The sequence below is a fragment of the Balaenoptera ricei genome, chromosome 2 (assembly GCF_028023285.1).
Source record: "Balaenoptera ricei isolate mBalRic1 chromosome 2, mBalRic1.hap2, whole genome shotgun sequence".
Lineage (NCBI taxonomy): Eukaryota > Metazoa > Chordata > Mammalia > Artiodactyla > Balaenopteridae > Balaenoptera > Balaenoptera ricei.
Genome location: NC_082640.1, coordinates 28,886,097 through 28,910,974, shown reverse-complemented (window position 1 = coordinate 28,910,974; position 24,878 = coordinate 28,886,097).

The window sequence follows — 24,878 nt, the reverse complement described above, 5'->3', positions numbered from 1 at the left end:
TTTGCATCACCAGCATGCTTTTAACGTATTCAGAAACAAGCATCATAATCAGCCCCACATGTTCTGGGTGGGAGGTGGGGAGAAGCTGCTCTGTACTCTTGGAAGGAGAGAATAAGGGGAGAGTCTCCCACTCTTCCCTTTGGTTTGACTAAAATTTCAGGATGAATCGAACTTGAGCTTCATGGTGAGTATGAGATAATAGAGAATATACAATTAAATACTCACTGAACCCAATACAAGGATGATTCAAACTGAAATGAGTTTCGGGGCATCCTGGCCGTCAGAGGTCCAGACCACCCACTCAGACACAGCAAAGCAGGAGGCTCTTTACGAGGCAGTGGATGCAGAGAGGGCTGTGGGCGCCCGGAGGTCACCTCTTTGCAGAGACCCCAGGCGCTCCAGGAAGCCGACGCCAGCCAGCCCAACTGACACAAACCTACAGTCAGGTTCTGCTGAAGAGTCAGAGCTCCAGTACAGCGAAGGGATCCTTGGAGGGGGTGCTTGGCAGTTTGGGAACTAGAAATGGGAGGCAGCATTGTTCAGTTGAAGAATCCACGCTGCCTGTTTTTAATTAATAGATTTCATTTTTGGAGCAGTTTTAGGGTTTCAGAAGAATTGAGAGGAAAACACAGTTACCATATACCTCTTCAGGGCTCTCTGAGTTTCCCCTATTATTAACACATTTCATTACTGTGGTATATTTGATGAGGCAATATTAATACAGTATTATTAACTAAAGTGCATAGTTTACATTAGAGCTTACTCTGCATTGTACATTCCATGGGTTTAGACAAATGTATAATGACACGGGTCCATCATTATAGTATCGTACAGACTAGTTTCACTGCCCTAAAAATCCTCCGTACTCCACCTATTCATCCCTCCCACATCACTCCCACCCCTGGCAACCACTGAACTTTTTACTGTCTTCACCGTTTTGCCTTTTCTAGAATGTTTTTATAGATGGACTCATACAGTGTGTAGCCTTTTCAAATTGGCTTCTTTCACTTAGTAACATGCATTTTGCTCATTTTTTTTAGCGCTGAATAATATTCTGTCTGGATGGACCACAGTTTATTTATCCATTCACCTACTGAAGTACATCTTGGTTGCTTCCAAGTTTTGGCAATTATGAATAAAGCTTCTATAAACATCCATGTGCAGATTTTTATGTGGTGATGTTTTCAGTTCGCTGGGTAAATAACCAAGGAGCATGACTGCTGGTTCACAGAGTAAGAGTTTCAGTTAAAAAACTCTTTTTATGACTTTTGTAAAAAACTGCCTGTTTTCCAAAGTGGCCATACTATTTTGCATTCCCACCAGAAGCAAATGAGAGTCCCTGTTGTTCTACATCCTAGCCTTTGACGTTGTCACTGTTTTGGATTTTAGCTATTCTAATAGGTGTGCAGTGGTATCTTACAGATTTAACTTGCATTTCCCCAATGACATATGATGTTGGGCACTTTTCATAGGCTTATTTTCCTTCTATGTATCTTCAGTGATGATTCTGTCCTGCTCTTTTGCCCATTTCTTAGTTTTTTGTTTTTTAATTGTTGGATTTTAAGAGTTCTTTGTATATTTTTGATACCAGTCCTTTATTAAATATGTTCTTTGCTAATATTTTTTTCACAGTCTGGCTTCTCTTTTCCTTCTCCTAATATGTCTTTGGCAAAGTAGAAGATTTTAATTTTAATAAATTCCATTTTATCAATTCTTTCATGGATTGTACTTACAATGCTGTATATAAGTCGTTGCCATACCCAAGGTCATGTAGGTTTTCTACTGTGTTATTGTCTAGCAGTTTTAAACTTCTGTGTTTTACATGTAGGACTATGATTCATTTTAAATCAATTTCTGAAAAAGATGTAAGATGTCTAGATTCATTTTTTTTTTTGCATGTTAATATTCAGTTGTTCCAGAACCATTTCCTGATGAGACTGTCTTTGTTACACTGAGTTGCCTTTGCCCATTTGTCAAAGATCAGTTGATGATATTTATCTGGGTCTACTTCTAGGCTATTTTGTTCCATTGATCTATTTGTTTCTTCTTTTGCCAATACCACACTATCTTGATTACTGTAGCTTTATAGTAAGTCTTGAATTTGGGTAGTGTCCGTCCTCTGACTTTGTTCTTCTCCTTTGATATTGTGTTGGCTACTCTGAGTCTTCTGTCTCTTTATATAAGCTTTAGAGTCCACCTATCAATATCCATAAAATAACTTGCTGGGATTTTGATAAGGATTGCATTGAATCTATAGATCAAGTTGGAAAGAACTGGAATCCTGACAACATTGAATTGTCTAGTTTTGTTTTGTTTTTAACTTGTGCTATGGACTGAATTTAACTTCCTGCTCCAAATTTATATTTTGAAGCCCTACCATCCAATGTGGTGGTATTTGGAGATGGGTGTCTTTGGAGGTAATTAGATTTAGATGAGGTCATGAGGGTGGGGCCCCATCATGGGATTAGTACCCTTTATAAGAAGAGACACCAGAGAGCTGGAACTCTCTCTGCCATGTAAGGACACAGAAGAAAAGTGGCCTCTGCAAACCTGAAAAAGGCTTTTCCAGAACACAACCATGCTGGCACACTGATCTCTCAGGTCCAGCCACCAGAACTGTGAGAAGTCAAATTCTGCTGTTTAGGCCACCCAGTCTATGGTATTCCCATGTATCAGCCCAAATGGACGATGACAACTTGCAAATAGGCAAATATGAGGTTCATAAACTGAAATTATTTTTTTAAAATTTTTACATTACTTCAATGTAATTCTATACAATTATTTAAAATTAATTACTTCAGACTTATTTGGGTTCTTGTAATATATCAATTTCTGACAACTTGTACATGGATTATAGTGAAATCAACTGATTATCATTCTTTGGAGCACATTTTTTTCCAAAGAGAATGCTTTAAATATACATAAGAGGACATTTCAACAAAAGAGAATGGTCAAGTGAAACTGTGATTGTCTAAGAAACACATATATGTTCATTTCAGAACAGCATTATGTTATACTGATAGAGAGTCTTCATTTTCTCTGGAAAAGCAACATATGGGTATTTCGACGTCAATGTTAAGTACCTGAAACTATAGTCTTTTACGAAGAAAATAATCTGCTTTGAAAACAAAGGGCTACTGATCCTAACAATACATTTTTTGAAAAAAACCTGTTTTCTAATAGATTTGCAAGAAGATTATAGCAACATTTACCTTTTAATGGAAGTAATTTGTGTACAATCTGACTTCAAAGACCCAGTGATGTGGATTACTGTGTTACGTTACTCTGTGCCTAGTGTGACTGGCAGTTTAGAGCACAGCAGTAATGAGACCAGGATTGTGATGGAGGACCTCTGAAGACCAGTTAGATGCACTCAGTCCTGCTGCCACAATCTGTCTCTCAAAGCAGGACAAAGTACCTTGATGGTTGATGATCAAAGGCAGACTGCAGAGGTGTATGGAGGAATTGAGGCACATGGGGATGGGGTGGAGGCTCAGAATACTGGCTTTGCTGAATTGATTCCGAAGCAGTGTATGTAGATGGAAAAAAATACACTGATTTTAAAGGCTAAATCTCCTAAAGTGGGATTCAGCCTTCTTCCATATCTTACTCTTACATCACTCTGTTAATTTTTATTTTTAAAGTCTGGCTTCTGGAATCATTTTGCTTCTTTTTCTTAATTTTATTGCCATCAATTTAGTCAACTGGTGTCCTTAGTAGTACAGTAAGATGCAAGTAAGCATTAGCTTGATATTTATACACTGAGTTGGTTGCTGGGTAAAACCAAATGTGTTGGTGGACTCTGGGAGGGCTCACGCCAAGGAGTACTTCCCAGAACTTCTGCTGCCAGTGTCCTTGTCCTCACGGTGAGCCACAGCCACCCCCTGCCTCTGCAGGAGACCCTCCAACACTAGCAGCCCACAAGTCGGAGATGATGAGAGAGGGAAGCTTGATGGGAGCCGATGGAGTTGTCGCCTGAACCACTGCCCCACATCTACAAGTCGTGTGGATGAAAGTGCTCTTGGTGCTCCAGCCAGGAGTCAGTGCTGTGCCTCTGAGGTGGGAGAGCCAACTTCAGGACACTGGTCCACAAGAGACCTCCCAGCTCCACGTAACATCAAACGGTGAAAATCTCCCAGAGATCTCCATCTCAATGCCAAGACCCAGCTTCACTCAATGACCAGCAAGCAACAGTGCTGGACACCCTATGCCAAACAACTAGCAAGACAGGAACACAGCCCCATCCATTAGCAGAGAGGCTGCCTAAAATCATAAGGATACAGACACCCCAAAACCCACCACCAGACGTGGACCTGCCCACCAGAAAGACAAGACCCAGCCTCATCCAACAGAACACAGGCATTAGTCCCCTCCACCAGGAAGCCTACACAACCTACTGAACCAACCTTAGCCACTGGGGACAGACACCAGAAACAACGGACACTACGAACCGACAGCCTGTGAAAAGGAGACCCCAAACACAGTAAGTTAAGCAAAATGAGAAGACAGAAAAACACACAGCAGATGAAGGAGCAAGGTAAAAACCCACCAGACCTAACAAATGAAGAGGAAATAGGCAGTCTACCTGAAAAAGAATTCAGAATAATGATAGTAAAGATGATCCAAAGTCTTGGAAATAGAATAGAGAAAAAACAAGAAACGTTTAACAAGGACCTAGAAGAACTAAATAGCAAACAAACAATGATGAACAACACAATAAATAAAACTTAAAATTCTCTAGAAGGGATCAATAGCAGAATAACTGAGGCAGAAGAATGGATAAGTGACCTGGAAGATAAAATAGTGGAAATAACTACTGCAGAGCAAAATAAAGAAAAAAGAATGAAAAGAAGTAAGGACAGTCTTAGAGACCTCTGGGACAACATTAAACGCACCAACATTCGAATTATATGGGTCCCAGAAGAAGAAGAGAAAAAGAAAGGGACTGAGAAAATATTTGAAGAGATTATAGTTGAAAACTTCCCTAATATGGGAAAGGAAATAGTTAATCAAGTCCAGGAAGCACAGAGAGTCCCATACAGGATAAATCCAAGGAGAAACACGCCAAGACACATAGTAATCAAACTATCAAAATTTAAATACAAAGAAAACATATTAAAAGCAGCAAGTGAAAAACAACAAATAACACACAAGGGAATCCCCATAAGGTTAACAGCTGATCTTTCAGCAGAAACTCTGCAAGCCAGAAGGGAGTGGCAGGACATATTTAAAGTGATGAAGGAGAAAAACCTACAACCAAGATTACTCTACCCAGAAAGGATCTCATTCAGATGTGATGGAGAAATTAAAACCTTTACAGACAAGCAAAAACTGAGAGAGTTCAGCACCACCAAACCAGCTTTACAACAAATGCTAAAGGAACTTCTCTAGGCAGGAAACACAAGAGAAGGAAAAGACCTACAATAACAAACCCAAAACAATTAAGAAAATGGGAATAGGAACATACATATCGATAATTACCTTAAATGTAAATGGATTAAATGCTCCCACCAAAAGACACAGACTCGCTGAATGGATACAAAAAGAAGACCCGTATATATGCTGTCTACAAGAGACCCATTTCAGACCTAGGGACACATACAGACTGAAAGTGAGGGGATGGAAAAAGATATTCCATGCAAATGGAAATCAAAAGAAAAGTAGAGAAGCAATTCTCGTAACAGGCAAAATAGACTTTATATAAAGACTATTACAAGAGACAAAGAAGAACATAACATAATGATCAAGGGATCAATCCAAGTACAAGATATAACAATTGTAAATATTTATGCACCCAACATAGGATCACCTCAATACATAAGGCAAATACTAACAGCCATAAAAGGGGAAATTGACAGTAACACAATCATAGTAGGGGACTTTTAATACCCCACTTTCACCAATGGACAGATCATCCAAAATAAAAATCAATAAAGAAACACAAGCTTTAAATGATACATTAAACAAGATGGACTTAATTGATATTTATAGGACATTCCATCCAAAAACAACAGAATACACATTCTTCTCAAGTGCTCATGGAACATTCTCCAGGACAGATCATATCTTGGGTCACAAATCAAGCCTTGGTAAATTTTAGAAAATTGAAATCGAATCAAGTATCTTTTCTGACCACAATGCTATGAGACTAGATATCAATTACAAGAAAAGATCTGTAAAAAATACAAACACATGGAGGCTAAACAATACACTACTTAATAACCAAGTGATCACTGAAGAAATCAAAGAGGAAATCAAAAAATACCTAGAAACAAATGACAATGGAGACACGACGACCCAAAACCTATGGGATGCAGCAAAAGCAGTTCTAAGAGGGAAGTTTATAGCAATACAATCCTACCTTAAGAAACAGGAAACATCTCAAATAAACAACCTAAACTTGCACCTAAAGCAATTCAAGAAAGAACAAAAATACCCCAAAAGTTAGCAGAAGGAAAGAAATCATACAGATTAGATCAGAAATAAATGAAAAAGAAATGAAGGAAACAATAGCAAAGATCAATAAAACTAAAAGCTGGTTCTTTGAGAAGATAAACAAAATTGATAAACCATTAGCCAGACTCATCAAGAAAAAACGGGAGGAGACAAATCAATAGAATTAGAAATGAAAAAGGAGAAGTAACAACTGACACTGCAGAAATACAAAGGATCATGAGAGATTACTACAAGCAACTCTATGCCAATAAAATGGACAACCTGGAAGAAATGGACAAATTCTTAGAAATGCACAACCTGCCAAGACTGAACAAGGAAAAAATACAAAATATGAACAGACCAATCACAAGCACTGAAATTGAAACTGTGATTAAAAATCTTCCAACAAACAAAAGCCCAGGACCAGATGGCTTCACAGGCGAATTCTATCAAACATTTAGAGAAGAGCTAACACCTATCCTTCTCAAAGTCTTCCAAAATACAGCAGAGGGAGGAACACTCCCAAACTCATTCTACAAGGCCACCATCACCCTGATACCAAAACCAGGAAAAGATGTCACAAAGAAAGAAAACTACAGGCCAATATCACTGATGAACATAGATGCAAAAATCCTCAACAAAATACTAGCAAACAGAATCCAACAGCACATTAAAAGGATCATACACCATGATCAAGTAGGGTTTATTCCAGGAATGCAAGGATTCTTCAATATACGGAAATCAATCAATATGATACACCATATTAACAAATTGAAGGAGAAAAACCATATGATCATCTCAATCGATGCAGAGAAAGCTTTTGACAAAATTCAACACCCATTTATGATAAAAACCCTGCAGAAAGTAGGCAAAGAGGGAACTTTCTTCAACATAATAAAGGCCATATATGACAAACCCACAGCCAACATCATCCTCAATGGTGAAAAACTGAAACCATTTCCACTAAGATCAGGAACAAGACAAGGTTGCCCACTCTCACCACTATTATTCAACATAGTTTTGGAAGTTTTAGCCACAGCAATCTGAGAAGAAAAAGAAATAAAAGGAATCCAAATTGGAAAGGAAGAAGTAAAGCTGTCACTGTTTGCAGATGACATGATACTATACACAGAGAATCCTAAAGATGCTACCAGAAAACTACTAGAGCTAATCAATGAATTTGGTAAAGTAGCAGGATACAAAATTAATCCACAGAAATCTCTGGCATTCCTATACACTAATGATGAAAAATCTGAAAGAGAAATTAAGGAAACACTCCCATTTACCATTGCAACAAAAAGAATAAAATATCTAGGATTAAACCTACCTAAGGAGACAAAAGACCTGTATGCAGAAAATTATAAGACACTGATGAAAGAAATTAAAGATGATACAAACAGATGGAGAGACATACCATGTTCTTGGATTGGAAGAATCAACATTGTGACAATGACTCTACTACCCAAAGCAATCTACAGATTCAATGCAATTCCTATCAAGCTACCAATTGCATTTTTCACAGAACTAGAACAAAAAATTGCACAATTTGTATGGAAACACAAAAGACCCCGAATAGCCAAAGCAATCTTGAGAACAAAAAATGGAGCTGGAGGAATCAGGCTCCCTGACTTCAGACTATACTACAAAGCTACAGTAATCAAGACAGTATGGTACTGGCACAAAAACAGAAATATAGATCAATGGAACAGGATAGAAAGCCCAGAGATAAACCCACACACATATGGTCACCTTATCTTTGATAAAGGAGGCGAGAATATACAGTAGAGAAAAGACAGCCTCTTCAATAAGTGGTGCTGGGAAAACTGGACAGGTACATGTAAAAGTATGAAATTAGAACACTCCTTAACACCATACACAACAATAAACTCAAAGTAGATTAAAGGCCTAAATGTAAGGCCAGGTACTATAAAACTCTTAGGAATACATAGGCAGAACACTCTATGACTTAAATCGCAGCAAGATCCTTTTTGACCCACCTCCTACAGAAATGGAAATAAAAACAAAAATAAACAAATGGGACTTAATGAAACTTAAAAGCTTTTGCACAGCAAAGGAAACCATAAACAAGACCAAAAGACAACCCTCAGAATGAGAGAAAATATTTGCAAATGAAGCAACTGACAGAGGATTAATCTCCAAAATTTACAAGCAGCTCATGCAGCTCAATAACAAAAAAACAAACAACCCAATCCAAAAATGGGCAGAAGACCTAAACAGACATTTCTCCAAAGAAGATATACAGATTGCCAACAAACACATGAAAGAATGCTCAACATCATTAATCATTAGAGAAATGCAAATCAAAACTACAATGAGATATCATCTCACACCGGTCAGAATGGCCATCATCAAAAAATCTAGAAACAATAAATGCTGGAGAGGGTGTGGAGAAAAGGGAACCGTCTTGCACTGTTGGTGGGAATGTAAATTGATACAGCCACTATGGAGAACAGTATGGAGGTTCCTTAAAAAACTAAAAATAGAACTACCATATGACCCAGCAATCCCACTACTGGGCATATACCCTGAGAATACCATAATTCAAAAAGAGTCAGGTACCAAAATGTTCATTGCAGCTCTGTTTACAATAGCCAGGATATGGAAGCAACCTAAGTGTCCACTGACAGATGAATGGATAAAGAAGATGTGGCACATATATACAAGGGAATATTACTAGAGAATGGACTTGAGGATATGGGGAGGGGGAAGGGTAAGCTGTGACAAAGTGAGAGAGTGGCATGGACATATATACACTACCAAACATAAAATAGATAGCTAGTGGGAAGCAGCCGCATAGCACAGGGAAATCAGCTCGGTGCTTTGTGACCACCTAGAGGGGTGGGATAGGGAGGGTGGGAGGCAGGGAGACGCCAGAGGGAAGAGATATGGGAACATATGTATATGTATAACTGATTCACTTTGTTATAAAGCAGAAACTAACACACCATTGTAAAGCAATTATACTCCAGTAAAGATGTTAAAAAAAAAAAAAAAGAAACAAAAAAACCCCAAATGTGTTAATAAGCTAAAGAATAGGCAAAAAGTATTCATGAAAATTTACTTGGACATTTTATTTTCTGTCACATTTAATGTAATCATACTACGTTTTTCCCTTTGATGTCACTAAATTAGTGCATTTTTAGTGCTCTAAGTGTAAAAAATGAACATATTGCTTCATTGTATTTTTATGGTTTCAGCTGATTAGTTTTAAAGTCTTGCATAGTTAAAAGCTATACCACGTTGCCACCAGATGAGCCACAAAATTATCTTACTGTGACTGCAAATAAGAAAGTGGTATGAAGGGGCAAATAACTTCTTTGAGGACATGACTTTCCCCATTGTCAACAAGAATGGATTTTCAGTGCACTTAATGTCAACAGCGACCAGATATGTACTCAGAGTCAAACATCATTTTTGCCCAACAAGCTTGAATTGGAGCAGAAGCTGTTGTGAAAACAGGAAAAAATATAAAGAAGATGAACACTTGAAATATGGACACGGGGAATGAAACCCACAACAGATTCAAATCAACAGCCGTCCTAAGGGACTCATTTTCCACTGGGGTTTGCCTGAAATATGCCCCAGAGCTTTTTGTGTTCCAAAGGTAACTATTACTTTTGAGCTAACACATACCATTTGTTACTATAATTTTCAGAGCAATTAGAAATAAAACCATTTTAATATCAAATCAATATTTTCACCTGATTCAGAGTATCTCTTAAAAATATATTGAGATGTGTACTTATCAGAAACAAATATTAAACATACTAACTCTGTTACCAGGCAACAAATTCTTAATCACTTCATTGAAACAGAGGTTAGCATATCAACTTTCATTATCCTACAGAAGTTGACTCTGGGGAAAAACACATGCACCATACTGGAATTTGTTAAAGCCAGGAATTTATGTTTTGATTTTCAACTGAAGTATAAATGTTGCTGTGAGTTCTATGACATTTCAAAATACTCCACTGTTTGGACAGATACCATTTTTAGAAAAGTGCATCCATGTCCTAAGCCTTGGCAATCTTCCATAGATGGAAAGTTGAGATTTCCTCAGGCTTACAGTAGGAGAAACAAGTTGCTTAAATTTCCTATTCTCCCACTACACCTGGACCATGTTAATTGTTCAAGATTTCTACCCACCTGTGCTGTTTTGGGTAGAAGACGAGAAGGAGGAAGAAAGAGCAGAGGAAAGCTTAGTGTTAAGAAAGATGCAGAAAGATAGGATATGGTGGCCATTCAAAGGTGTTTCTATAAGGAAGTAAAAAACATACCTGTATAGGTGAAGGAGAGGTACCAATTTTCATTTGCAATATGAATGAGTCATGGGTGTGAAATGTACAGTGTGGGGAATATAGTCAATAACTATGTAATATCTTTGTATGGTGACATATTGTAACTAGACTTATCATGGTGACAGCTTTAAAATGCATACAAATATTGAATCACTATTTTGTGTAATAGGAGGTAACATAGTGTTGTACTGATAGATCAATTATGCTTCAGAGACAAACAAACAAACAAACAAACTCAGAAAAAGAGATCAGATTTGTAGTTACCAGAATCAGGGGATTGGAGAAGGGGGAACTGGATGAAGGCAATCAAAAGGTACAGACTTCAAATTATAAGATAAATAAGCACTAGGGATGTAATATACAACAATAATAATTAACACTGCAGTATGTTATATACATTAAGAGAATAAATCCTAAAAATTCTCATGACAAGGAAAATTTTTTCTATTTAATTTTGCACATATTTATCTTAGAATTGGATGTTCACTAAATATATTGTATCAATAATAATCACGTCATGCTGTAAGTCAAATCATTATGCTGTACACCTTAAACTTATACAGTGCTGTATGTCAATTATATTTCAATAAAACTGGAGAAGAAAAAGAAAAAACTCATAACTACAGAGCAATTCTCTCATTTCTGTCACATCCTTTTTTCTTACTCATATATAACCCACCAAAATCAAGTCCTGGATTTAATTTGTAGATTACAAAGGTAGACAAAAACTTTGCAACTTCTGCCATCAAGAGGTGGGGTCTTTTCTCCATCCTGTGAATCTGGGCTGGCATCTGACTTGTCTTGACCAATCAAATGTGGCAAAGGTGTTGTCTTGAGTTCTCAGTCCAGCCCTCAAGAGGTGTGGCAGTGTTTCCTTAGAACTCTGTCACCACGTGGGAAACACTGTCTACTCTGCTAAGACACCTCATGGAGCAGAGTCCTGGGTGAGGTTTTCTTCGGTCGACCAGGCCTAGCAACTTCCAAGCTGTCCACAGACACATTACTGATCCCTGCTGAGAAACAGTGTCCAGCTGAGCTCAAACCAAACTGAATTCATAGTTGTTGTTCTAACTCACTAAGTTTTGAAGTGGTCTGTTATGCAGCAAAGGTGAACTGACAGAAGAATTGGTACCTGGAAGTAGGATGCTGAAAACAACAGCTGAAAGCTAAAACACCAGCACTGGGACAAGGCAGTGAGTGGAGGCTGGATGCAAAAGCTAGAAAAATGATGAGCAAATTACTGGTGGACGCTTGTTAGAAAAATTCTACACAAAGCTGGGGAAATGATGGCCTGTGTTACGTAGATGTGAAACAACGGGGAAAACATCTCCTCTGGTAACTGGCATGGGAGAAAACACACCTAAAGCACTTGCAGACTTTGCCAAGGTGATGTCCAGGCAAAATGTGGGCCCGGCTCGTTGGCTTCTTTCAGTTATTTATGATGAGATACAAGAAGAGTGAGAAGGACTAAAGAAAAATTATTCAGTTCTGCACATGGGATTTTGAGTGAATACAGAATAGGCAGGGCTTGCTGGTTTGGAAAATAAGACAATTTCTCTTTCCCATGCTCCAGACCTGGTGGAGGATTCTCACAGTGAAAGGAGCCTCTGAAATGCTGACAGTGCTGCTCAGCAGACCTTCTCCGCTACATCAGGACTTGTAAGTTTCCTCAGGGTGCAGCCTCCCAGCTCACTCACAGAGTAACTGTAAGAACAGGTTGAGAAAGACATGTCTCCAGGTCACTGAGGGTGTGGCTCTGATTGACTGAAGAGGACTGACTTGTAATACATAAGAAGCCCACATGATTTTAAGAAAGTTGTGTATGAAAATGTGATACCAGCTTGCATTATGAGTCCAAGGTTGATGAAAGCAGAGGGCCTCTGGGTCCTCAGTTTTCTACGTGCAGGAAGCAAGTTGAGAAAGGTGATTATCTGCCAGCCCAGCCATTCCTTGCAGAGAAGGAAGGCTGTCTTGGAGCACAGATACCGAGCCCAGTAGGTGAAACCAAGATCCAGAAAGTGATGGAATTCAAGGTCACCCCCAGGGAGCAGAGCCAGGCCCAATCGGGAACGCTGCCTGCACTGCTAAGGGGCACGTAGTAACTATGGCTTGGCAGAATTTCAGAGTTATTGTGGACCAGCAACTACAGTGTGTCTCTATTCCTCCTCTACTTAAGTGGGAGTGTCTGATGCAAGAATCTCGTCCCCTTGCCATAGTATTTCCAGGGTTTGTGAAGGACAGATAACTCATCTTCTAAATCCTAGGACTCTGAGTCAAGAGGGGTTGCATTCAAAGAGCTGCATGTGGACATGATGTCGTTGAAAAGAGCCTGGATTTGAGCTTGATACCATGGTATGACGAGACATTTGGGCCTTTGGTTGGGTGAGGAGTGAATCTTATAATAGGCAAGGATGTGGATCACTTGGGACAGAGAGTGGATTGACTGTCACAGTCATGGTCTCAACTTGGTCATTTCTCATACGGTGTGACCTATACTGAGTCAGGGTTTGGCCACTGAACTTGCTTTGGCCAGTGGGACAACAGCACATTTGATGCAAGCACAGTCTTGAGAAGTGCTTTCCAAATGGGACTTGCACTTCTTAGCTGCTCATGGAATGCTGTCACCAGGCTAACGTGATCAATGATAACAAACCTGTGGGGTGGTCCCTCCCACTGCATAGCTGACAGTCAGCCAGTGAGCAAATATGTGAGAGAAGTCACAAGGGCAAGTAAATGCTACCATAACACCATGAACAAAATATATTCTGTGTCAAGGACAGAACTTTACAGTAAAATGCTCTGGATTACTTTGAGATTTCCATGTTTTAGATGATTTCTTTAAGTTTTCATGTTCAGAAATATATGTTGTCTTTAATTTGTAATGTGGTGAGAAATACTGTCCCTTATCTTTGTATCTAGATCTTTCTTGGGCAAAGGTACCATTGAAGTGTATGATATTCAAGCTAGAGAAATGAAAAAATGAGTCTATCAGGACTGCTTGTTTCTTGCTGCATTCATAAGATTAGGCCTGGCATGTGTAAAGAGCATGGATTTACTTTAATTCTGTTCCAGTTCTTATTGAAAGTTGTAATATTTCTTTATCCTTATCTACACAAAGACAAAATCTAAATGTTTGAGCGAAATGTGCTATTTACCATAATATTTGCTAGTATGTTGGTATAACTACAAGTATGACCAGACACTTATGACCCAGCTTTTTAAAAGCTCTTATTCCCAGGTTCTGCAAACAGTGAGATGGTAAAATAACTGAGCAGTGTACTGACAGTGAGAGTCAGACACATCTAGCAACGTGCCCTTCCAGAGGGACACACCTCACCTCACCTGGCCTCACGTCTTTTCACGGCACTTCCTCTGAATTCTGTCATTCTGTGGTTATTACTATCATTTTGGAAACACGGCAATATATACTGATGATAGCCCTAGCTGGAGACATCCCCAAAATATGTAATTTTAAAGGTTCATGGGCTTTCCATGACTGGTGTGGGCATGGGTTCTCAGCTGTCAGTGTCTGTCAGGCTGTCAGGGTGCTCACAGCAGCAGGAGTTTCTGGGACTCTTCTCCACATGAATTGCAAAGGCTACACTGCAAGAGACAGATATGCTGTTTGCATTTTTGTTTCTGTTGCTTTTTTTAACCATAATACAGAAACATCACACTTGCTGGGAGAAAATAGTGTCTCTCTTATGAAACATCCCTTTACTTGAAAGGTGCACAAGGGAGATTTTGACTTCTAGCTGTGATACAGTAACTGGCACGGAGCGAACTCCTCCCGCTCTCAACAACCATGACACTGGACAAGACATATGAGGCACTGCTTTTAGGCTTTGGATAAAGACAGTCCAAGGCTGCCATCCATTTGATGACATTTGTTTTAGAAATGCCATCATTTCTAAAATGATGAGTGAGTGCCACAATCACACTGGTTCTCCATCTGGGGACAATTTCCTACCACAGGACAAAATTAGGAATCCAAGTAGAGTGCCATGATACTGCTGAGCTGAGAGCTCAGAGTTTGGGGCAGGGGAGGGGGCTTGAATCTGTAGAGTTTGCCATGGAGAACAAGAACTGCACAGAACAGGGTTCTTATGCTCAGGGTGAGGGGCAGCAAATCATGGCAGAAAAAAACGGTGCTCTGAGGTTAAGAACTGAGATTCTGAAGGTCATGTTGGGGTAGAGTCTGTTGGAGTTTCAGCCCAGCCAGAGCGGAGAAAATGCAACTCCTCGTAAAAAATCTAGACATCAGGAAGAAACATAAAGAAATGCCATAAATGTCCCTGGCTCTATTTCTGCTTCTTCCCTGTTGCCGGTGTCCACTTGCTCCAGTCATCTTGCTTCCAATCACAGGGAATGACTCTGCATAAAAAGGCGGCTGAAGACAGACTTGCTAGGACAGGTTCGGGGGAGTCATTCCTGGCAAGGCAGAGACAAGCCACCAGCACGAGAAGATCTTACCCGGGCCACATCCAGTCAGCCACAGCAAGGGTTGTCACAGATAAGACCAGGTCCAAGGGGCTGACCCTCCACTTCCCAGTGGAGGAATGACCCACTTGACACAGCTGCATTGTTATGGATTCAGAGAGAAGTAAGGCTTCTGCTGTGAAGATCATTACCTTGAAGTCAGAATATTTCCCTGTTTTCTAATCCCTGTGCCAAGCACAACCACAGGGGTGCAGAACCACCAGCTGTGTGGCTGACAGGGTCTTGGTGCTCCGGCCAGGTGTCAGGCCTGAGCCTCTGAGGTGAGAGAGCCGAGTTCAGGATATCGGACCACTACAGACCTCCTGGCCCCATGTAATATCAATCGGCAAGAGCTCTCCCAGAGATCTCCATCTCAAAGCTAAGACCCAGCTCCACTCAACGACCAGCAAGCTCCAGTGCTGGACACCCCATGCCAAACAACTAGCAAGACAGGAACACAACCCCATCCATTAGCAGAGAAGCTGCCTAAAATCATAGCAATTTCACAGACACCCCAAAACACACCACTGGATGTGGGCCTGCCCACCAGAAAGACAAGATCCAGCCTCATCCACCAGAACACAGGCACTAGTCCCCTCCACCAGGAAGCCTACACAAGCCACTGAACCAACCTTACCCACTGGGGGCAGACACCAAAAAACAACGGGAATTATGAACCTGCAGCCTGCGAAAAGGAGACCCGAAACACAGTAAGTTAAGAAAAATGAGAAGATAGAGAAATAGGCAGGAGATGAAGGAGCAAGGTAAATACCCACCAGACTAAACAAATGAAGAGGAAATAGACAGTCTATCTGAAAAAGACTTCAGAGTAATGATAGTAAAGATGATCCAAAATCTTGGAAATAGAATGGGGAAAATACAAGAAACGTTTCACAAGGACATAGAAGAACTAAAGGGCAAACAAACAATGATAAACAACACAATAAATGAAATTAAAAATTCTCTAGAAGGAATCAATAGCAGAATAACTGAGGCAGAGGAACGGATAAGTGACCTGGAAGATAAAATAGAGGAAATAACTATCACAGAGCAGAGTAAAGAAAAAAGAATGAAAAGAATTGAGGACAGTCTCAGAGACCTCTGGGACAACATTAAATGCACCAACAATTGAATTATAGGGGTCCCAGAAGAAGAAGAGAAAAAGAAAGGGACTGAGAAAATATTTGAAGAGATTATAGTTGAAAACTTCCCTAATATGGGAAAGGGAATAGTTAATCAAGTCCAGGAAGCACAGAGAGTCCCATACAGGATAAATCCAAGGAGAAACACGCCAAGACACATAGTAATCAAACTATCAAAATTTAAATACAAAGAAAACATATTAAAAGCAGCAAGGGAAAAACAACAAATAACACACAAGGGAATCCCCATAAGGTTAACAGCTGATCTTTCAGCAGAAACTCTGCAAGCCAGAAGGGAGTGGCAGGACATATTTAAAGCGATGAAGGAGAAAAACCTACAACCAAGATTACTCTACCCAGAAAGGATCTCATTCAGATGTGATGGAGAAATTAAAACCTTTACAGACAAGCAAAAGCTGAGAGAGTTCAGCACCACCAAACCAGCTTTACAACAAATGCTAAAGGAACTTCTCTAGGCAGGAAACACAAGAGAAGGAAAAGACCTAGCTGGGATGAAGTGAGAGAGTGGCATGGACATATATACACTACCAAATGTAAAATAGATAGCTAATGGAAAGCAGCCACATAGCAGAGGGAGATCAGCTCGGTGTTCTGTGTCCACCTAGAGGGGTGGGATAGGGAGGGTAGGAGGTAGACGCAAGAGGGAGGAGATATGGGGATATACGTTTATGTACAGCTGATTCACATTGTTATACAGCAGAAACTAACACACCATTGTAAAGCAATTATACTCCAATAAAGATGTTAAAAAAAAAACCCAAAACAATCAAGAAAATGGTAATAGGAACACACATATTGATAATTACCTTAAATGTAAATGGATTAAATGCTCCAACCAAAAGATATAGACTGGCTGAATGGATACAAAAACAAGACCCGTATATATGCTGTCTACAAGAGACCCATTTCAGACGTAGGGACACATACAGACTGAAAGTGAGGGGATGGAAAAAGATATTCCATGCAAATGGAAATCAAAAGAAACCTGGAGTAGCAATTCTCATATCAGACAAAATAGACTTTAAAATAAAGACTATTACAAGAGACAAAGAAGGACACTACATAATGATCAAGGGATCAATCCAGGAAGAAGATATAACAATTGCAAATATTTATGCACCCAACAAAGGAGCATCGCAATACGTACAGCAAATGCTAACAGCCATAAAAGGGGAAATCGACAGTAACACAATAATAGTAGGGGACTTTAACACCCCACTTTCACCAATGGACAGATCATCCAAAATGAAAATAAATAAGGAAACACAAGCTTTAAATGACACATTAAACAACATGGACTTAATTGATATTTATAGGACATTCCAAAAACCACAGAATACACTTTCTTCTCAAGTGCTCATGGAACATTCTTCAGGATAGATCATATCTTGGGTCACAAATCAAGCCTTGGTAAATTTAAGAAAATTGAAATCATATCAAGTATCTTTTTCGACCACAACACTATGAGACTAGATATCAATTACAGGAAGAAAATTGTAAGAAATACAAACACATGGAGACTAAACAATATGCTACTAAATAACCAAGAGATCACTGAAGAAATCAAAGAGGAAATAAAAAAATACTTAGAAACAAATGACAATGAAAACATGATGATGCAAAACCTATGGGATGCAGCAAAAGAAGTTCTAAGAGGGACGTTTATAGCAATAGAATCCTACCTCAAGAAACAAGAAAAATCACAAATAAACAACCTAACCTTACACCTAAAGCAACTGAGAAAAAAAGAACAAAAAACCCCAAAAGTTAGCAGAAGGAAAGAAATCATACAGATCAGATCAGAAAAAAATGAAAAAAAATGAAGGAAACGATAGCAAAGATCAGTAAAACTAAAAGTTGGTTCTTTGAGAAGATAAACAAAATTGATTAACCACTAGCCAGACTCATCAAGAGAAAAAGGGAGAAGACTCAAATCAACAGAATTAGAAATGAAAAAAGAGAAGTAGCAACTGACACTGCAGATATACAAAGGATCATGAGAGATTACTACAAGTAACTATACGCCAATAAAATAGACAACCTGGAAAAAATGGACAAATTCTTAGAAAAGCTCAACCTTTCGAGACTGAACCAGGAAGAAATAGAAAAATATAAACAGACCAATCACAAGCACTGAAATTGAAACTGTGATTAAAAATCTTCCAACAAACAAAAGCCCAGGACCAGATGGCTTCACAGGCAAACTATCAAACATTTAGAGAAGAGCTAACACCTACCCTTCTCAAACTCTTCCAAAATATAGCAGAAGGAGGAACACTCCCAAACTCTATGAGGCCACCATCACCTTGATACCAAAACCAGACAAAGATGTCACAAAGAAAGAAAACTACAGGCCAATAACACTGATGAACACAGATGCAAAAATCCTCAACAAAATACTAGCAAACAGAATCCAACAGGACATTAAAAGGATCATACACCATGATCAAGTGGGGTTTATCCCAGGAATGCAAGGATTCTTCAATATATGCAAATCAATCACTGTGATACACCACGTTAACAAACTGAAGGATAAAAACCATATGAAAATCTCAATAGATTCAGAAAAAGCTTTCGACAAAATTCAACACCCATTTAGGATAAAAACACTCCAAAAAGTAGGCATAGAGGTAAATTACCTCAATATAATAAAGGCCACGTATGACAAACCCACAGCCAACATCGTTCTCAATGGTGAAAAACTGAAACTATTTCCACTAAGATCAGGAGCAAGACAAGGTTGCCCACTCTCACCACTATTATTCAACATAGTTTTGGAAGTTTTAGCCACAGCAATCTGAGAAGAAAAAGAAATAAAAGGAATCCAAATAGGAAAAGAAGAAGTAAAACTGTCACTGTTTGCAGATGACATGATACTATCTATACATAGAGAATCTTAAAGATGCTACCAGAAAACTACTACAACTAATCAATGAGTTTGGTAAAGTAGCAGGATATAAAATTAATGCACAGAAATCTTCTGCATTCCTATACACTAATGCTGAAAAATCTGAAAGAGAAATTAAGGAAACACTCCCATTTACCACTGCAGCAAAAAGAATAAAATACCTAGGAATAAACCTACCTAAGGAGACAAGAGACCTATATGCAGAAAACTATAAGACACTGATGAAAGAAATTAAAGATGATACAAATAGATGGAGAGATATACCATGTTCTTGGATTGGAAGAATCAACATTGTGACAATGACTCTACTACCCAAAGCAATCCACAGATTCAATGCAATCCCTATAAAACTACCAATGGCATTTTTCACAGAAGTAGAACAAAAAATTTCACAATTTGTATGGAAACAGAAAAGACCCAAAATAGCCAAAGCAATCTTGAGAAAGAAAAACGGAGCTGGAGGAATCAGGCTCCCTGACTTCAGACCATCTGGCAAAGCTACAGTAATTAAGACAGTATGGTACTGGCACAAAAACAGAAATATAGATCAATGGAACAGGATGGAAAGCCCAGAGATAAACCCACACACATATGATCACCTTATCTTTGATAAAGGAGGCAAAAATATACAATGGAGAAGTGACAGCCTCTTCAATAAGTGGTGCTGGGAAAACTGGACAGCTACATGTAAAAGAATGATATTAGAACACTCCTTTACACCATACACAAAAATAAACTCTAATGGAGTAAAGACCTAAATGTAAGGCCAGACACTATAAAACTCTTAAGGAAAACATAGGCAGAACACTCTATGACATAAATCATAGCAAGATCCTTTTTGACCCACCTCTTAGAGAAATGGAAATAAAAACAAAAATGGGACCTAATGAAACTTAAAAGCTTTTGCACAGCAAAGGAAACCATAAACAAGATGAAAGACAACCCTCATAATGGGAGAAAATATTTGCAAACGAAGCAATTGACAAAGGATTAATCTCCAAAATATACAAGCAGCTCATGTAGCTCAATATCAAAAGGGCAAGCAACCCAATCCAAAAATGGGCAGAAGCCCTAAAAAGACATTTCTCCAAAGAAGATATACAGATTGCCAACAAACACATGAAAGGATGTTCAACATCACTAATCATTAGAGAAATGCAAATCAAAACTACAATGAGGTATCACCTCACACCAGTCAGAATGGCCATCATCAAAAAATCTACAAATAGTAAATGTTGGAGAGGGTGTGGACTAAGGGAACCGTCTTGCACTGTTGGTGGGAATGTAAATTGATATAGCCAGTATGTAGAACAGTATGGAGGGTCCTTAAAAAACTAAAAATAGAATTACCATATGACCCAGCAATCCCACTACTGGGCATATACCCTGAGAAAACCGTAATTCAAAAAGAAACATGTAACACAAAGTTCATTGCAGCACTATTTACAATAGCCAGGACATGGAAGCAACCTAAGTGTCCATCGACAGATGAATGGATAAAGAAGATGTGGCACATATATACAATGGAATATTACTCAGCCATAAAAAGAAATGAAATTGAGTTATTTTGTAATGAGGTGGATGGACCTAGAGTCTGTCATACAGAGTGAAGTAAGTCAGAAAGAGAAAAACAAATATGGTATGCTAACACATATATATGGAATCTAAAAAAAAAAAAAAATTGGTTCTTAAGAACCTAGGGCAGGACAGGAATAAAGACACAGACGTAGAGAATGGACCTGAGGACATGGGGAGGGGGAAGGGCAAGCTGGGTCGAAGTGAGAGAGTGGCATTGACATATATAAACTACCAAATGTAATATAGTTAGCTAGTGGGAAGCAGCCGCATAGCACAGGGAGATCAGCTTGGTGTTTTGTGACCACCTAGAGGGGTGGGATAGGGACTGTGGGAGGGAGACGTAAGAGGGAGAGGATATGCGGATATATGTATATGTGTAGGTGATTCACTTTGTTATACAGCAGAAACTAACACAACATTGTAAAGCAATTATACTCCAATAAAGGTGTAAAAAAAAATGCCATAAATAATATACCTAGCATGGCCCTCACTGTAACTGCCCCTGCCCACTGCCAGGCAGTGGGGATATGACCCAAACAGAGCCTAAATATAACTGAATAAAACCACAGCACATGAAAATGTGAGGTACTTTGCTAAAGTAGTGTAGAGGAAAATTTATGGGAACAAGTGCTTACGACCGAAAAGAAGAAAGTTTTGATGTCAATGAGAAAAGTGCATACCTTCATAAACTAGACCAAGAAAAGCAAAATATATGTGAGGCAAGGCAGAAGGAAATTATAAAGAAAAGAGCAGAAATCAACTCAATTAAAATAAGAAAAACAGTAACAATAGAATCCAAAAGCTGGTTCTTTAAAATGATCAGTGAAATGAGTAAATCTGAATCTATAATGATTAATAAACTAAAACTAAGAAAGGAAGAACAAACAGATTACTAATACTGGAAATGAGACTAGGGACATCAGATCCCATGGCCAATAAAAGAATGACAAGGGGAAGAATAATTCTATATTAATTGATGAAATACAAATTCCTTGGAAGATACAAATTACCAAAGCTCACTTAAGAAAAGCATGAACAACCCTGTATCTATTAAAGAAATTAAACAGTTTCAGTGGTGAATTCTATCAAACATACAAAAAAGAAATAATATTAATTCTATACAAACCCTTCAATTTATGTCAGCACTTACCCAGCATTAAGCCAGAAAAAGATATTATAAGAAAATCAAATAAAAAACCATTATCCTTCATACCTATAGACTCAATAATTTTTAATAGATTATTTTTTAGAACGTTTTTTGGGTTCATAGCACAATTGAAGGGAGGGTACAAAGATTTCCCATATATCCTCTGTCCACACACATGCACAGCCTCCGCAAGTATCTAAATTCCCCACTAGATGATACATCTACTGCAATCAATGCACCAACATTGATATGTCGTATCACTTAAAGTCCATAGTTTACATTAGGGTTCACTCTTGGTGTTGTGCATTCCATGGGCTTGGACAAATGTATAATGAATGACCTGTATTCATTATTATTGGATCATACGGAGTATTTTTACTGCCCTAAAAATCCTTTGTGCTCCACCTATTCATCCCTCCCTACCACTCAACCGCTGGCAACCACTAGTCTTTTTACTGTCACCATAGTTGTGCTTTTTCCAAAATGTCAGGTAGTTGAAATCGTACAGTGTGTAGCCTTTTCAGATGGCCTTTTTTCACTTAGTACAGTGCATTACGTTTCCTCCATGCCTTTGAATGGCTTGATAGCTCTTTTTCTGTGTGCTGAATAATATCTATCATCGGGATGTACCAAAGTTTATTTTTCCTAGACACAACAGCTTTTGAGGAAACACTAGCACATACAATCCAGGAAGATATAAAATGGATCATGACCAAGTGGAGTTTAAGTCAGTAATGCAAGGTTGTTTTCACTTTTGAAAATCAATTTAATTCACTCAATTAGCAAATTAAAAAGGAAAAGTTACATAACCATATTAAAAGCTGTAGAAAAAAATTAACAAAATCCAGTACCTATTCACTAAAAATCCTCTTAGAAAACTAGAAATATAGGGGAACCTTATTAGCCTAAAAAACCTACAGCTATATCATACTAAGTGATGAGACCGAATGATTTCCCCTTTGATCAGGAACAAGACAAAGATATCAGCTCTCACCAATTCTAGTCAGCATTTTACTAGATGCTTTAAAAAGTACAATGAGGCACAAAAAAATCTAAAAAGGAATAAACCTAATTTAATTCACAAATGAATTCACATAATCTTCTCAATAGAAAAATCCCTAAGATTCTACCAATAATAATAATAATAATGCCTTACAGAGTCAAAATCAAGCTTGGCAATGTTATAGGTCAATATCAGAAATGAATTGTATTCCAAATTGTATATTTTGAAAAAATGGAAATTGAAATTCAGTAGGCAAAAGCATTTACAAAAACATCCAACATATGAAATCCTCAGGGATCCAAAATTTGTGCCACATGTGTATACTTAAAAACACTAAACAACTTGGAGAGAAGTTCAAGAAGATCCAAATATATTTAGAGATTTACCATATTCATGGGTGGGAAGACTCAGTATGTTAATATGTTAAGTTTCCACAAATTAATATATTCAATGTAAAGTCAATTAAAATTTCATCAGGATTTTTAGTTAGAAATTTATAAGCTGATTCTGAAATTTGTGTGGTACTGCAAAAGATCTAGAAATGGTCAAAAAAATTGTAAGCAGAAGACCAATGCTGGATAATTCACGTTAACTAATTTAAAGACAAATATGAAGATTCATTAATAAAGACACTGCAGTTTTTGTATAAAGACAGATGTATATATTTAAGAAACAGAACAGGGAATCCAGAAGTAGACTCAAACATCGAAGACCAGTTGATATTTAACAAGAGTGCCAATCTAGTTCCATGAAGAAAGAACTGTCCCCGACAATTCCTGAAGAAATTACATATACAGATATACACACACACAAACATATATATCAACCTTTACTTCATATCATACTTTAAAAAAGATCATAGATGTACATGTAAGAGCTAAATCAGTAAAACTTTCAGAATAATACACAGCAGAAAATCTTCACGGCAAAAAAGATTTTTGGTTTGGCATAAAAAGCAAAAACCAGAAAAGAAAATTCAAATAAGTTGAACCTAAACAAAAAATTTTTAAAAAACACAAGATGTGTGCTTCCCTGGTGGCGCAGTGGTTGGGAATCTGCCTGCCAATGCAGGGGACACGGGTTCGAGCCCTGGTCTGGGAAGATCCCACATGCCACGGAGCAACTAGGCCTGTGAGCCACAAATACTGAGCCTGCGCGTCTGGAGCCTGTGCTCCGCAACAAGAGAGGCCGCGATAGTGAGAGGCCCGCGCACTGCGATGAAGAGTGGCCCCCACTTGCCACAACTAGAGAAAGCCCTCGCACAGAAACGAAGACCCAACACAGCCAAAAATAAAAATAAATAAAATAATTAATAAAAAAAACCAAAAAAACCCCACAAGATGTTCTTCATAAATCACTTCTAAGAAAAGAAATGACAAGCCACAATATGGGAGATTATATTTTCAAAATATTTATCTGATTAAGAACTTGTATCTAGAATTTATAAAGAATCTTTTTGATTCAATAACAAGAAGGGTTTAAACGGACAAAAATTTCAAGAGAATCATCAGAAAAGAAAATATACTGATGGCAAATAAGCCATGAAGAAAACATTCAACATCACTACTGATTTGTGAAATTTAAATTAAAATCACTATAGCTAGTACTAAGCACACTCTATAATTGTTACCATTCAGAAGACAATACCAAATCTTGGAAAGTACATGGAATAACTGGAAATCTCACGAACTGTGACTTGGAATGTAAAGTAGTACACCCACTTTGGCACACAATTTGGCAGTTTCTTTCAAAGTTAAATATTTACCTTCTGATTCATTTATTAACTAATGAAAACAATACAAATCAAAATATTGACAAAAGACTTCTGTTTGAATCTTCATGACAG